The 16,278-nt window shown below is 41.4% G+C and overlaps 1 long non-coding RNA gene across 1 annotated transcript; it reads right to left on the bottom strand.

Annotated features, from left to right (window-relative positions):
* Nucleotides 1-5,358: 5,358 nt before the first annotated feature.
* On the bottom strand, nucleotides 5,359-9,999 carry LOC133105508 (uncharacterized). Its single transcript, XR_009703860.1, has 3 exons — nucleotides 9,921-9,999; nucleotides 7,006-7,075; nucleotides 5,359-5,836 (listed from the first exon to the last, which is right to left on the bottom strand). It is a non-coding gene; the product is annotated as an uncharacterized LOC133105508 (long non-coding RNA).
* Nucleotides 10,000-16,278: the final 6,279 nt, after the last annotated feature.

Raw genomic sequence — 16,278 nt, 5'->3', positions numbered from 1 at the left:
GAAAAAAGGCAGCTTTGACAACAGCACTAATTTGCTTCTCAAGTTTAAAGGCACTGTCAAAGGTGAAACCAAGGCTTTTCGCAGCAGGAACATTTTTGGGGGCCAGGGGCCCAAAGCACCAACAATGTCCTCCAATTGAGCTGGATGTCCAAACATAATGACCTCTGTCTTATTTTCATTTAAATGCAGGAAGTTAGCATCCATCCAGTTTTTTAAGTCTTTAAGACATGCAAGTAAAAGCTGCAGTGACTTCTTGCATTGAGATTTTACAGGTAAGTAAATCTGTACATCATCAGCATAGCAATGGAAAGAAAGCGTATGCTTCCTGAAAATTGACCCCAGGGGCAGCATATATAAAGAAAATAAAATAGGACCTAGAATAGAGCCCTGGGGGACTCCACAAGTGAGTGGGGCTGTATCTGAGGAGTAATCTCCCACATGGACAGAGAAACTCCTGTCCAATAGGTACGACCGAAACCACTCCAAGGCAGCCCCCTTAATACCCACACAGTGTTCAAGGCGAGATAAAAGAATCTCATGATTCACGGTGTCAAATGCCGCTGTCAAGTCTAAGAGCACCAGGATAGCAGGCTCACCAGAGTCTGTAGTTATTATCAGATCATTAAAAACTCGTAAAAGGGCAGTTTCAGTACTGTGCCGAGGTTTAAAACCAGACTGAAACTTTTCACAGATGTCATTTCTATCTAAAAATGATTGTAACTGAATAAAAACTGCTTTCTCCAATACTTTAGACGAAAAAGGTAACTTGGAGATAGGCCTAAAGTTAGAGAGAACCAAGGGGTCAAGATTTTTCTTTTTGAGCAGTGGTTGCACTACAGCATGTTTGGATGCAGCACCAACTGAATCAAAAACTTCTTTGAGAAGACGAGAGGGGATGCTGTCTGAGGGGCAATATGTAGGCCGCAGATGCTTAATTATATCTGAGAGCGAGGGGAGGGATATAGGCTCAAACTGGTCAAAAATGGCAGAGCACAGAGATGGAGCAGGGTCAATGGTAACACTCAATGTGTTAACACTCGTGTGGGCTAGCCTAAGAGTAGAGACCTTCTCAATGAAAAATTTAAGAAAATGTTCACAGAGTGTGGGTGAAGATATGATGGAGGATACATCACGGGGGTTAATAAGGGAATTAAAAACATTAAAAAGAACCCGAGGCTTGTGGGTGTTTTTGGAGACTAAGGCATCAGTCATCCATCAGTCTGTCTACTTGGTTTGTTGTACATACCCAGTTTTTGTACGTATGTCCTTGCATTGATTGATTCTTTGTTTGTGTGGACTATGCACATGAATTCCCCTCTGTCTTCAGTTTTTACATCCCTCAGTTTCATTGAGAAGTTGCCTTTGGGAATCTCCTCACTGAAGAACTCAGCACGCCCTCTGAATCTCTCAGGCTGTGACTCCGGTCTGTACCGCCCCTCCATAAACAGCAGCACCTGGATTTCTTCATTTGTCTTCATCCACTCTACTTCTAACTCTCTGAGAGGAACATGGGTGTCCACTGAGCAGTTCAGAATCACATCTTCACCAGCATATGCAAATACAGGCACGTCTGCACCAGTCACCACCAGCCACTCTGAAAAACACGAGTAACTTTTTCATTTTAATTTGATTTTAATATTTTACCTTCTCTACACCGTTGTGCCTCTAAGCTAAGAAAATGGCTAATTTAACAACTTTGATGCAGTAAAGAGAGTACCTTTTCAGACAGTCTATATGTAAAAACAAAAAAGTGGCGTTAAACTGGATTTGGAAACTTACCAAGTATCTATTGTCACATTTGTTTCATTGGACTCGCGGTCAGTGTGAACTACACACTTGTACATCCCTTTGTCTTCGGTGGTTACATTCCTAAGCAGCACAGAGAAGTTTCCTTTGGAGATTTCTTCAGTGAAAAACTCGGCCCTGCCACTGTACGCTGGGCTCTGTGATTCTGGCCGACTCTCTCCTCCCAGGAACAGATGCACCAGGCTTCCAGAATCTTCCCTCGTCCACTGCACCTCCAGCTCATGCAGAGGTATTGGGGTATCCACAGAGCAGGGCAACGTCACAGACGCCCCCAACTGGACACGTAGTGGCATCGCAGGACCTCGCACTGACAAGAAGACCTGAGACCAGAACAGATCACTTTGAAAATGCGTGAGAATACGTGCAAAAACCTACAAAACATTTGGTGTCAAGTTTTAGTTAAGAAACAAGTATTTCATGAATAACACCATTCCCCGCAAGAATAGACACCATTTCAATATCTCATCTACGATTTCGCTCTCCTATAGTTTACGATTTGTCTCGCTAGGCATACTCTACTCAAGAAACACAAGCAACAGTGCAGATTTGGGACATAGGCAAGCTCAAGCTTCTATTGGAGGTCCCACACTGCCACAAGGTGGCAGACTCGGCTAATCTGGTCATGGATTCTTTTTTAATAAATGGTGATTAAATGTTTATATGCCGGCACCAGTTCAGCCAAATGCCACTCAAATGTTTCTGTAGTCAGTTCTCAAAGCAGTTCACAAAGGAAATGATTGTTATTTCATTTGTAGTTTGTTGAACAGTATTTACATTAGGTGCCTCTAACGGAATGTATGGCATTGTGCCGTGCTTGCATCCCGATAGAAAATTTGGGCGACGTATTTCGCTCCACAGGAACGTGAGAAACACCCCTTGCTTTGCTAATTGCGTAGTTGAATGTGTTCCTTTCATAGAGTATGTAAAAGGCCTTTGTATACAGCACTGCAGCGTTTGTATGTATGTATGTATGTACAGTAGGTAGGTTGGTAAAATTTTCACTTTAACCACGTGAAATGTTTGCTCCCTAATCTAAAATTGTGTAATACTAATAATGTGCACCAAATAAAATAAAAAAAACCCAAACAATATGGAGCTCACAGTACATATAAAAAAACCCAGTTAAAACACCAGTTATCCCTGTACTACTAAGAAAAAACAATTTACCTTCAGTCCTGATGGTAGTGCAGAACAACAGAAACCAATAGGAAACTCTCATCTTGATATTCATCACTAGGTCGACAAAAGTCTGGACAAAATTTGTGTGAGGATCACAATCAACAAGCTCTTTCTAATGTTTATGAGACAATCTAACTTTGCCCTGCAAGGTGATACAAGTTGCGGCTTTGTGTTCAGTTGCGCTTTTTAAATTTTGCATGAGAATTTGTTTGGGTAGCGTGAAAGAGCAAGGTTTAACCTGATACCATGTATCTTAAACCAAAAGAGTTGTATCACACCAACACTGAGTTTTAATTTTGTTCTGACGTCCGTGCCATTTTGCCATCTGTGTTTCTCTGTTCTCCATTTCCTAACTAAGTCCTTAGCGTTTTTGCCTCTCTGACCACCGTAGTCTGTTTTCTGTTTCAGTCAGTCAGTGATTTGTTTCATTTGTCTCAGACTATGCCGCTAGATTTCGGACTTTGGCACACGCCTCTGATTTCGGCCGTAAAGCCTTCTGTGACTTGTTTTGGACTTTCTGAGCATGTTCAAGATGAGTTTCAAAGATCTCCCTCAGACTCTGGAAGGGGTTATCAACTTGGCCATTCGAGTCGGCCATTGGTTAAAGTAAATGACTGGGACACGCAAGGTCTAATCCCGGTGTAGCCACAATAAGATCCGCACAGCTGTTGGGCACTTGAGCAAGGCCCTAAGCCCGCATTGCTACAGGGGGCATTGTCCTCTGCTTAGTCAACTGTAAGTTGCTTTGGAGTTGCGTCCCCCCCCCCCCGCACTGCGCCCCCCCCCCCGTACTGCGTCTCCACCCCCCGCACTGCATCTCCAGCCCCCCGCACTGCATCTCCACCCCTGCACTGCGTCGCGTTTTTCTCGTTACCTTCTGTCACCACGTAGTCTGTTTTCTGTTTCAGTCAGCCATTTGTTTCCTTAAATATTTTTTGATTTGAAAAATGTGATATTTCCATTGATTCCACTGAATCATTAATAAAACATACTATTTTACGCACATTGGAAAATAAAGCTTCAGTCAATAAGTATTGTATTTTGGTTCACAAAAACCTTTTGTGAAGCTTTATCGGGGGTGGCAATAATGCTGGAGCCCAATGTACATGTGTACTGTATCTCAATATATTTCATATGCTGCACGTCAGGGGATTGTTATTTATCTGATTTGAATGTGTTTGAGCTTGACATTACCTCTGGGGGTTCTCTGCATACAAAGCACGCTGGTTTGTGCAGGGAATAATACAAATTGATATTCAAGCAAACGTAATTTATACACAAATTATATATAGCAAAATTTAACTGATTAATAGAATGTGCTACATTTATCCAAAGACACTGCTTTCACACAAGAAGAACACACAACGCTATCACTCTCTGCCACGAAATGTTGCCAGACCAAATGTGAGAATGGGGAAGAAATGTGATTTTAGTGACTTTGACCGTGAAACCCTGTGTAGTCACCAGACAGGGTATCTCAGAAACTGATGATCTCCTGGGTTTTTAACGCACAACAATCTCTAGTTTGCAGGGAATGTTGTGTGAAACAAAAAAACACCCAGCGAGCAGCAGTTCTGTGTGAAGAAACGTGTTGTTAATGAAGGGCCGGACTGGTGGAAGCTGACAGGAAGGTGACAGTAACAAAAATAACCACACATTACAACAGTGGTGTGCAGAAGAGCATCTCTGTCACGTTAGACTCATTACCCTATAGCGCTACTGTGGGTGTAGGTACCATCTCAGCGCCGGTGCTGGTACCAGGCAATAGCGGGAGTCCAGTTACTTTCCTGGGTCATCTTCAGTCGTGCTCCTTTTATGTCTAAATAAGTTTCGAGCCATTTTGATACGATCTGATCTTCTCTGACAGGAAATGCACCAACAGGAAATGTGAAGTTTAGCCAACTTATCCTGTGTAGCCTATGGCGTGCATTAGCTCTCCCTGCTGAAAAACAGCTAAAGCTAGGTTTTGAAACTGCTGGTAGCTGGTTGACCAGTTTAGACCGGTAAACTTGACTTCTGGTGCTTCCAAACACTCTTCCCAAGCCCACGGATAGTCAGTGGGTGAGGTAACAGGCACTCGGTCCATATTTTTCAACAGTCGATTGATACAGACCAGCTCCATACTCAACATGGTTTGACCAGCTGAAGCTAGGTTTTGAAACACCTGGTAGCTGGTCATTTCAAGCTGGTCATAGCAGAATTTTACACAAGAAACACTATTATTAAATTATAAAGTGTAAAGCAAATGATGTCCCCAATATTCCGAAAACATACAATGTTTATGTCAATAACAACAGCAACATTATGCAAAGTGTTTTAATGAATTTAATTGAAATGTTTTAAGGTCGTTCTTATTCAAAGCATTTTGCCATGAGCTCACCAGGGAGTGCTGTAGCACCCTCAGCACCGCTAGTTGCCACACTCATGAGTACAAGCAGGTAACAAACGCATTCACACCGCAGTGTCACAATGCACTGCGTCTCCTAAATAAAGAATAAAGAAAATAAAGTGCCATTGAATTCAACACAAATGGCCAAAAATTTAACATTTTCACAGCATTAACTAAAGCTCTGTTCGCTAGCTAGGCTTTCACCAGAATGTGAGAGAAATGTTCTTGAGAAACAAACAACCTGATTTCAAACAAAGCAGGAACATGTTTTCAGCATGGAGCAGTATTAGCAAAGGGAGAACTGATATTTACAGATGAATGATGTCATAATTCAGTGTACCAATTAGCAAAGAACAATACTGCAAAGTGCATTGTGGGTACACATAATCTGGCCCTTAGACTGTGTCCTTGTGTCGACAACAAAGGATCCTTTACACGTCACTGAGACCATCTTCATATTCCCTGTAAAACCAGAGATAAAAAAAACATTTCTAAAACAGTAACACAGATGACGAAGTTATGTGATAAACAGGATGACAGTATGTGAGCGTGGTGTGAACTCATCCCAGCCGTGGAGTTCAGTCTGATCAGTGTGCTGAACAGTTACATATTCGGTGATAATGAACTCTAACTGGCTCATATGATGCCACACAATAAAAATATCCTCAGAGTTCATTTAACACTCAATGTTTCTGTGCACACATAATAATAACATATTCAACAATTACTTAATTTGGAATTAAGGGGCGACATTATGGGGCGACATGGCTCAGGGAGTAAGAGCAGTCGTCTGGCAGTCGGAGAGTTGCCGGTTCGATCCCCCGCCCGGGCTGTGTCGAAGTGTCCCTGAGCAAGACACCTAACCCCCAAATGCTCCTGATGAGCTGGTTGGCACCTTGCATGGCAGCCAATCACCGTCGGTGTGTGTGTGTGTGAATGAGAAGCATCAATTGTACAGCGCTTTGGATAAAGGCGCTATATAAATGACAACCATTTACCAATTAAAAGGAAACACCCCGTCACAGGAATCATGCTGTGCGTATAATATACAGAGCACCACAATATTATTAATACCCTTGAAGATGAACGAGCCTATACAAATTAAATATCATGGGTACTGAACGTACTCTCATGTAACTCCATTTGGTGCTATAAATATTCACACCTTTTCAGTATTTTATACACCATGGCTACCAAGGATAACACAACAGAGTCTTCTACAGTGTGTTATGAGATGTGTGAGTTTATTGGGGGATGTTTGACCACAGAATCTGTCAATTGGGTTTAAGTCTAGAGTATTTTCATGGTCAGTTAACAAAATTTTTCAGTCAGTCGACCATTTCTTGGTTGATTTTGAAATTTGCTTTGGATTATTGTCTTGCTTAAAAGATCCAATCATGGTAGATCTTGTTTTTTCACCCTTGATCCAGCTACACTCCATTCCGTTCCAAAAATACTAGATGATAAAATTAAGCTTACCTACACTACTGTATGGAACCATAGCAACTGGCCTGGGTAACATATTTCCAAGAATGATTAGCAAATGTGACTTATTTGATGCATTTCTACACTAGAATCTTCAGGACTGCAGCAATGCCCCCTGGTGGACAGACTGACTCACAGATAAATACCTCCTGTCTGGTTGCTGTACTCTGCTCAGGTGGAGAGAAGGTTCATCTCTAATGGTTTTGCTTGTCGTGTCTACAAAGAGAAACAATATTGAAATTATACCTGAAACTTCTGAACAAGAACAAGTTTGAAACCTAAATGTGCACTTGAAAGGATAAGTTGGAACATCTGAATATTTGAAGAATTGCAGACGCATGGATTTTAATTCGGGTTAGTGTTGCAGAATTCGAATTCTAACGTTTTTTTTTCATTTGAAACCATGAATGACTTTACCGTGTGTATAAAAACATAATGAACTATAATGATAATTATAATGTTTATATCAAATTTTATTAGGTATTTGGTATTTGTTTTTTTAGACTACTACTGCTGTAGCCTATTCACTTAGCATTATGATGTGTTGTATGTTCAAAGATGCTCTTCTGCACACCACTGTTGTAATGTGTGGTTATTTGCGTAACTGTCACCTTCCTTTCAGCTTTGACCAGTCTGGCCATTCTCCTCTGACGTCTCTCATTAACAAGACATTACTGTCTGCAGAACTGCTGCTCACTGGATTTTTTAAGTTTTTTGCACCATTCTTTGCAAACTCTAGACACTAGTGTGCGTGAAAATCCCAGGAGATCCGCAGTTTCTGAGATACTCAAACCACCCTGTCTGCCACCACCAATCAATCCATGGTCAAAGTAATTTTTTCCTCATTCTGATGGTTGATGTGAACATTAACTGAAGCTCCAGACCCGTATCTACATGATTGCATGCATTGCACTGCTGCCACACAATTGGCTGATTAGATAATCGCATGAATAAGTAGGTGTAATAAAGTAAACATTTTCCTAATAAAGTGCTCAGTGAGTGTATAATCAGCCAATCAAGTGGTAGCAGTGCAATGCATACACTCATGCAGATATGGGTCAGGAGCTTCAGTTAATGTTCACATCAACCATCAGAATGGGTAAAAATGTGATCTCAGTGATTTTGACCGTGGCATGATTGTTGGTGCCAGACGGGCTGGTTCAAGTATTTCTGCAACTCTTGATCATCAACAGTCTCTAGAGTTTACTCTAGAGAATGGAAAAACCAAAAACCAGTGAGCAGCAGTTCTGTGGGCAGAAATGCCTAGTTAATGAGAGATGTCAGAGGAAGCTGACAGGAAGGTGACAGTAACACAAATAAGCACACATTACAACAATGGTATGCAGAAGAGCATCTCTGAACACACAACCTTTAAGTGGATAGGCCACAGCAGCATAAAACATGTCAAAAAAATTATTCTAATAAATACCTAATGAAGTGCTTAATGAGTGAGTGTGTGTGTATATACATTGTGGCGCCCCTGCTCCTGCATGTTGCGCCACGTGGGTAGAGAACCCCAGAAGGACCCGCACAACGCAACCCTGCAACCGTTACGCATTGGGAGAGGTATGCGAAGGGGTCTATTTTCCTAGGGAAGTGATGGGGAGATCAGCACCATGGAGAGAGAACCCTCTACCTGCAGTCCAGGACCCCGGACAGCGCACGTAAGTGAACACTGTGGAAAACTACTGACTCAGCTGCAGCCCTTTTCCCTAATGAGCAGGGGAAGATATTTAAGGCGCGGTCGAGGCTGCAAACGGAGTCAGTCGGCGCCTATTCTGAGGAAGGAAGAGCAGCGAGAGGAAAGATCCTCTGCCGTACTGACCTGGAGGATTGAACCTAAAAGGAGGCCCCACCTTTACCAACGGACACGTGAGGATAATCGAGCACCCTTACCTAACCCTATCTCTGTGTGCTTCCCCCAGCCCTGACGCGGCCCCGGAGGAAAGAAGGAAGGAGGCCCTGAAGAATACCCCAGTCTGGGAAGAACCAAATTCATTTTTGCCTCAATGGCCCTATTATTTTCTCCCGTTTTCCTACCCTTGCCCTGAGGGGGGCGCTATCAGCAATACCCCGACGAAAAAAAAGAAAACGGAAAAAATAAGAAGATTCATTTTTTCTGGATATTACAGACTCCTGTGTCTTGGTTTTCAGCTGGGCCCCACCCACGGCCTCAGGATCTACCCTGAGGCACCACAAAAAAAAAAAAAAAAAATTATATATATATATATGCACACACACACACACACTGTATAAAAATAAATATTAGATTTAAGTATTGAGATTTTTTTATTATTTTTTTATCCTGAAATGTGGCAAATATTCAACTCTTAGTGGTTCAATAGAATTTATACCAAGCCGATTTCTCAAATTTCACATTTATTTTCAAAAGAATAAGTATTCATTCCTTTGTTTTTAGTACTTCATACACCATGGCTTTGCACGGATAAGAGTCTTCTGCTGTGCTTGTGAGATGGGGGAGTATATTGGGCCATCTTTGACCACAGAAGATACTTCAGAACATTAATTCTGCACTCTGAAATCTTTGTTCAATGTCATTTCCAACCACATTAACTACATTTTAAAAGGTACAATAGGTAAGATTTGTGTTAAGGCATTGCTACAAGACCACTGTAAATCCCTTCCTATCATTGAAAAAGGCTCACTGACATGTTGACTCACCCTCTGCCTGTGTTTTCAGTCCTTAAATTCGTTTTTCAAAATATGCAGTCGACGGGCCGGCACTCTGTACCAAAACATTTTATAGCTGTACAATAATTCAATCTCATTGGTTGAAAATTGGTTCTAATTACCACAGCCAATGGCGTTTCAACATCAGCCTGTTCACGGAGATAAACGGTGTTGGGATAAACAGTGTTGTGATTTCAGCGTGTTTGTTGCTGCGATTCCTCTCCGTTAGAAGTCCGAAATTACCTATTGTACCTTTAAATCAGTTAACTTCCTGGCTGATTTTGAGGTTTGTTTGGGATCTTGAGAGATCCAGTCATGGCCCAGATTGAGCTCGTCCCCCCCACCCCAGATCCCGCTCGGTCTCTGACACCTGATCATGCCGAGATGATGCTGGAGATTGGACTCGTCTTCGGCAGCTCTGGGCAATGCGCCTCAATTCATGTCTTATTCTGAGTAAAAATCAAATGACAATATTGCAACAAACAGTGAAAACAAATTCAAGATTCAGACAATTAAATCCCCTAATTCAGAAGGGTTTTCACTATATCTTATTTTATACTTAACATCTAAGAATATACTTAGTCAACTAAAACATTTGAAAAATGAAGCTTTTCACATGGTCTATTCTGAAATATTGTAATCACCAAAAACAAAGAATATGCTTAAAATTATGTATACCAAATTAATGCACTCCTAATTGAGGCAAGTGAATTTATTACAAGTAGTTTGTACTTACTTTTCTCTTTTCCGCTTATCTACAGTCCAAAGTGACAAAAATGGTCAACATATAGCACAAAATGACAATATTGCATTAACACATGCAAGATGTTCTCTTCAATTTGAAACTATTTTAGTAATATTGAGTAATATCGGACATATGAAGTGTACCAAATGTTAGCAATATTTCCAAAGGATACTTACAGTATGCATATATCTGTAAACCAACCCAAAAGGCCAAAAATAAAGATTCAAAAGGCAAGACGATCAACCAAAAATCTTCCACAGTTCGCACCCCTTTCTCTGTAAAGACAAACATAATAAAAACCTTAAAGAGAATCCCACAGTTTGGCCTTGTGATTTCCAGAGTCAGCACAAGTACAACACATTTCTCAGAGACGGTCACATTTGCAATAATTTCAAACACTTTTGTGTCAGGGAAGTGAAGTTGAACTAAAATAAGTTTTCCAAATCCAGCGGTTTTAACAGCCAACACCCTCATTTGACATTCCCCAGGGGTGTAATAAAGTCCCGTCAGCGACTTATTCAGGGAGTGTCCAGTGAGCGTAGTCAAAAGACAAGCAATGTTCATACACATAAAATCCAGCCAAAACCAAAGTACAGTACCGAGGGAGAGGGCAGTCTCGTAATCGGTACACATTTACATTACATTTACATTTTTGTCATTTGGCAGACGCTTTTAATCCAAAGCGATTTACAAGTGCATAGGTTCTTCACAAGTCAAAGCATCACATACATAACTTGGAAAATACACATGGAATGCTGTTCTAAACATGTAGTCGTCATAAGTTTTTTTGGGTTAGACAAGGAGGATAGGGATATCAGAAAGGGGGGGCGGGGGAAATCAGGAGGGAGGACTAAGGTAGAGTTTGAAAAGGTGTGTTTTCAGTCTCAATCGAAATAGGGGGAGGGATTCTGCTGTCCTGACAGTGGTAGGCAAGTCATTCCACCACTGAGGAACCAGAACAGAAAACAGGTCTGAACGTGCAGCTCGACCGCCAGGTGCACGTAGAGAGGGAACCATAAGGCGACCAGAGCTGGCAGACCGGACTGGTCTAGCTGGGGAGTAGGGAGTGATCAAGGATTGTATGCAAGGTGGGGCAGTCCTCTTAGCAGCCTGAAATGCCAACACTAGGGCCTTGAATCGGATGCATGCGGCAATAGGAAGCCAGTGGAGGCCAATGAGAAGCGGGGTGACATGAGCCGACCTGGGCTGACTGGTGATCAGGTGGGCTGCAGCATTCTGGACCAGCTGGAGGGGCTTGATGGCACACGCTGGGAGACCGGCTAGGAGGGAGTTGCAGTAATCCAGGCGGGAAATGACGAGCGCCTGGACTAGGAGCTGGGTGGCCTTCTCCGTCAGGAGATGACGGATACGGTGTATATTATACAGAAAGAACCAAGAGTCCAAGAGAATACAAGAGTCACCCCAAGATTCTTTGCCGTACAGGAGGAGGAAACTACAAAGTCCTCAACAGTCAGTGAGAGGTCAATTGACGGAGCGGATTTAGAGGGGATGTAGAGAAGCTCAGTTTTGGCAAGGTTGAGCTTCAGGTGGTGGGAAGTCATCCACGCAGAGATATCAGCCAAGCAGGCAGATATCTGTGTGGTGACTTGGGTGTCGGGGGGAAGGAAATAAAGAGTTGGGTGTCATCAGCGTAAGAGTGATGAGAAAAGCCTTGGGAAGAGATAACAGAACCATGCAAAAAGTCCGTAGCCACGAAAGCTGTCAGCAGGGCAGAAGATGACGATGACGATGACGGCGCAAGAGTCAAGACCGAAGTCTGCTCCATGGGGCAAAAGCACAAAGATAGCAGGCAAAGTCATGGTTCAGGCAGGCAATGGTCAACAAAACAGAAGTCAATAATCTTTGGTCAATAAACAGGCTTGGTTCGTAACAGGTATCCAAATGGCTTGACAAAATCGCTCCAAAGTGCACTGACAAACAGGGGACAACAATTTCGCAAAGACAAGACTGAGCTGGAACTGAGCTTATATGCAGGTGTAGACAGGTGCAGACAATTAGCTTGAGAGCAGCATGAGAATGGAAATCAGGTGTGGAGGATTGACAAGTTAACGAGGTAATTAGTAATCGTTAGTAATAAACCTATCCTGCCCTAGCGTTAGTAAATCAGTAAATGACATGCACAAGAAACATAAGGTAACATGAACACATGGTTAGAATGTTAGTATTACCCAATCCTGACCTAAAGTTAGTAGATTAGTATGAAGACAAGGGAAATTGAAACAATTAGGGTGTGAGTGACAGAAAGGGAGAGAGAAAGCAGGAATGCAAGGTTTGCAGAAAGACACAAAAAAGTGTATGCTAAACAATGAACAGAACCACATAACATGAAAAAAACATACATCATGACATAACAAGTTTGCAAAATTATGACAATAAACTATATAACATGACATGGCAAGACTAAGAAATTAATGGTAACAAGAACTAAACATGAAACATAACATGACAAGACAATGAAACGTAACAAGAAATAAAACATAAAAACATGGCGAGACTAGACTTACAAAATACGTGACATGACAATAACGTAACAGACAATGAATAAACATGAAACGTGACATACCAAGCGCATCAACAGCTAAAACCCCTCACTTATCCAACATGTAAAATGCATGTGTGTTATTTAATTTGTTCAATATTATCCAAGATATCAGTTATCAATTGATTAGCTGAATTTGTTGATTGGCAGTGAAACATGTTGCCACAACTCACAAATAGATTACAATTAAGAAAATTATATAATTATTTGTCTAAAGCCTGATTCATACTTCTGTGCGTAGCTGCGTTCCCTACACCATAGCCCACAGCGTAGCCTGATGCGCACCTCCCCAGAAGTGTAACTACGCGGCGTAGCCTCTGCGTAGATTCGATGTGTAGGAATTTGGTCCTTTGTGAAGTAAAACTTGAAGTCTGATATTCAGGTTAAGGGCTTTGCTCAAGGGCTCTTATTGTGGCTACACCGGGATTAGAGCCACCGACCTTGAGGGCCCCAGTCATGTACCTTAACCACTATGCTAGAGGCTGCCCTTTCATATGGATAGGCGATTGGTCTTTTTGGTAGGATACTATAGGTGACTGATGATTTGACTTCTATTTTAAGCAATACAGGTTTCTATAGAGCCATTCCATGCCAACTCCAGGAGGCACCACAGCACCTCTCAGATCTTCTTCTTTTTCCGTGTGTTGGTAGATAATGATGAGATATAGAATTCCTGAACATTTCAGCTGGTTTTGCCAGTCGAGCCATTTAAAGTCTGACGGGTGCATCGACAAAAAAAGCGGTGTGGCACGAAATATGATGTTTAGAGGTCCCTAACTTTGTAAGGAAAAGGGATCTAGGGGTAGATATGGGTGTAGAATTCATATCAAGCATCAGAAAACATGTACCTACTTTCTATTATTTTGACCAAAACATACTTTTTTTCATTGGGGATCAATTTTGGAGGGTGGTATCTCCAAAAGTAAATATATTTTGGGGGTAATTTAATTAATTTTTACATTTTATTTTATTATAAACATGTTACAAATAACATGTACAACAAGTGGCTGATTTTATAGGCCAATTGCACTCTTCCATTTCATATTATAGGGATGTTATAGGCATCTAAAGATGAATGAGGTTAGGATAGTTGGAAGTGCTGTGTAAACAACCTGTTGAGTACCAAAGCTAAATCTGTGCTAAAAATGGGCAAATAGATTTTTCCATGGGCCATATCTCAGCCAATGTTATTAGTAACAGGACTTTTCCTTACTAAGCTTTGGTCCTCTAAACGTCACATTTCGTGCCGTGACATTTTTCATGGCAACAACCAAACGTTAAATGCTTCTATCGGCGAAATTTATGGAATTGTATATCTCATCATTATGTAGGGACCACGTAACTACATTTCCCACGTGATACCACAGGACACTTGCAACACAACACCGGCGTGACATCTAGGTATCGTTAAGCCAATACCGTAAGGGCGGAAGCAATAAACTTTCACACTATAAGAGCTAGGAGAGAGGCCGAGATAGGTGTAGCTTATTTATGTGAATCGGTTCGCCGTTGTCGCGTACGTAACCTGCACAGTAATCACACACGTGTTTTACTCCTAACCACAGATAACTCTCCAAACTGCAATAATAACCACCAGCGCACACAATACAAACACACCGTGTATCATCCCCTCTTTGTCCAGAGACAAAACAAATTCTGGTACAATTACGCGCACACCCTCACCGACACGCGCACACACACACCTCTCCTTTATCCAAGACAAAGTGTAGGTACGCGCGTACACGCGCACGCACCCACACCCACATTCCTTGGTTAGCATTCCCTATAGCATCCCGTGTTAGCATTCATTAGATTAGTCCTTGTGTACTTGTGTACTCTTTCTAACTTTGTTGAATACATTTTCTTTTTTAAACCCGGTGTCTGTTTTGGTGTTGCATGACATGAGAGCCGAGTCAAATCAATCTTCCGAAGAACTCCAACCTTCAGGTTATCTGTATATTTAATCAGTAATATTGGTTATTTTAATTATTAATTAAAATATTAACTTTGTGATTAGATATTTCAGATAATAGTAATTTTATGACATATTACTAATTGCAGTATACACTGTTTCCCGTACATAATCAGCGCCAACACGAGGACTGAAACGTAAACGTTTCAAATAGTCCTCCCCACTCATTCGTAGAACGTAAAAAGCCTATAATTAACTACCAACACACGGAACAAGAAAAAAGTCTGAGAGATGCTGTGGTCCAACCTCCTGGCATGGAATAACTCTCTGCGATTTGGCTTATATTTTTACCTAATGGTACATTTTGCCAATGCATTTGATTTTATATTGCGCAGGGCAATCGTTGTGGTGACACGATTAATGTGGTCCATTTAAGGCAGGTAAATTTGACAGTAGCATCATTGATTTGGATAATGATGCTACTGGTCTAAGGAGGTTTATCTTATAGCAGCAATTCTACTTGATTTTAGAAATAGTTAAAACTACAAGGTTCTGGAAGATTTAGGTAAGGTAGCTCTGGCGAAAATTAGATAGAACACAACATCTTAAAAAAACCCTTGGACAGTGATTACAATAGAAAAAAATAAAAAATAATAATAATAATTGGAAAATCGATGGATTTAATAAAATTATGAACAGTGGTTACACTCAATTTTTCAACTTCGTAACGTTGCCTGCAACATGGGTCAAAGGATGTATTGCTTTATTTATTTTTATGTAGATATCAGATAGTGGAATGCTACGTTCAGTTTGCCGGTAGTTTGAATTTGTGTGTCAACGGCAAGTTCTCCCAAAGCTCTGTTAATGTGACCGTTGGGTTCTTGGTCACCTCCCTGATCAAGGCCCTTCTTGCCTGGTTACTCAGTTGTCCTAGTGGTTCCAAATGTCTACCATTGTGCTCCTGGGAAGACTCACATCATTAGAAATGGTTTTATACCCTTGCCCTGATCTATGCCTCGCCACAATTTTATTGAAGAGGTTGAGAGTTCCTAGGCCTTCATGGCTTGGTTTTGTCCTGACCTGCAGTCTGAATGTGTGTGCAGTGTACATAGGTGTGTGCCTTCCTAACCTATGTCAAATCAATTCAATTTGCCACAGGTGGACTACAGTCAAGTTCTAGACACAAGGATGAGGATAATTTGTAAGGTGGGGCTTGGGGTGTTAGGCCAAACGCAGACACCAGGGCTCCTAAAAGCTGTTCGCTAACGAACAACAACTAAATCTGCAAATCAGATTAAAGGGACAGGAAAACGAAAAGGTAAAAGGAGGAATAACCTTTAACTGAAAACTACCCCACCGGGGAAGAAAGATTCTCACAAACAGAAGCATAAAGAAGGTGAACTTAAATTGATCCCAAAAAGTGAACTTGCAGGAGCAAATGAACTAACACAGTAGACTCCCACAAACACTGTTCTCAATGAAAAAAAAAAAGTTTTCTAACAAAGGGAGAG

The sequence above is a fragment of the Conger conger genome, chromosome 12 (genome assembly GCF_963514075.1).
Source record: "Conger conger chromosome 12, fConCon1.1, whole genome shotgun sequence".
NCBI lineage: Eukaryota > Metazoa > Chordata > Actinopteri > Anguilliformes > Congridae > Conger > Conger conger.
This window is presented reverse-complemented; position numbering and strand designations above follow the sequence as displayed.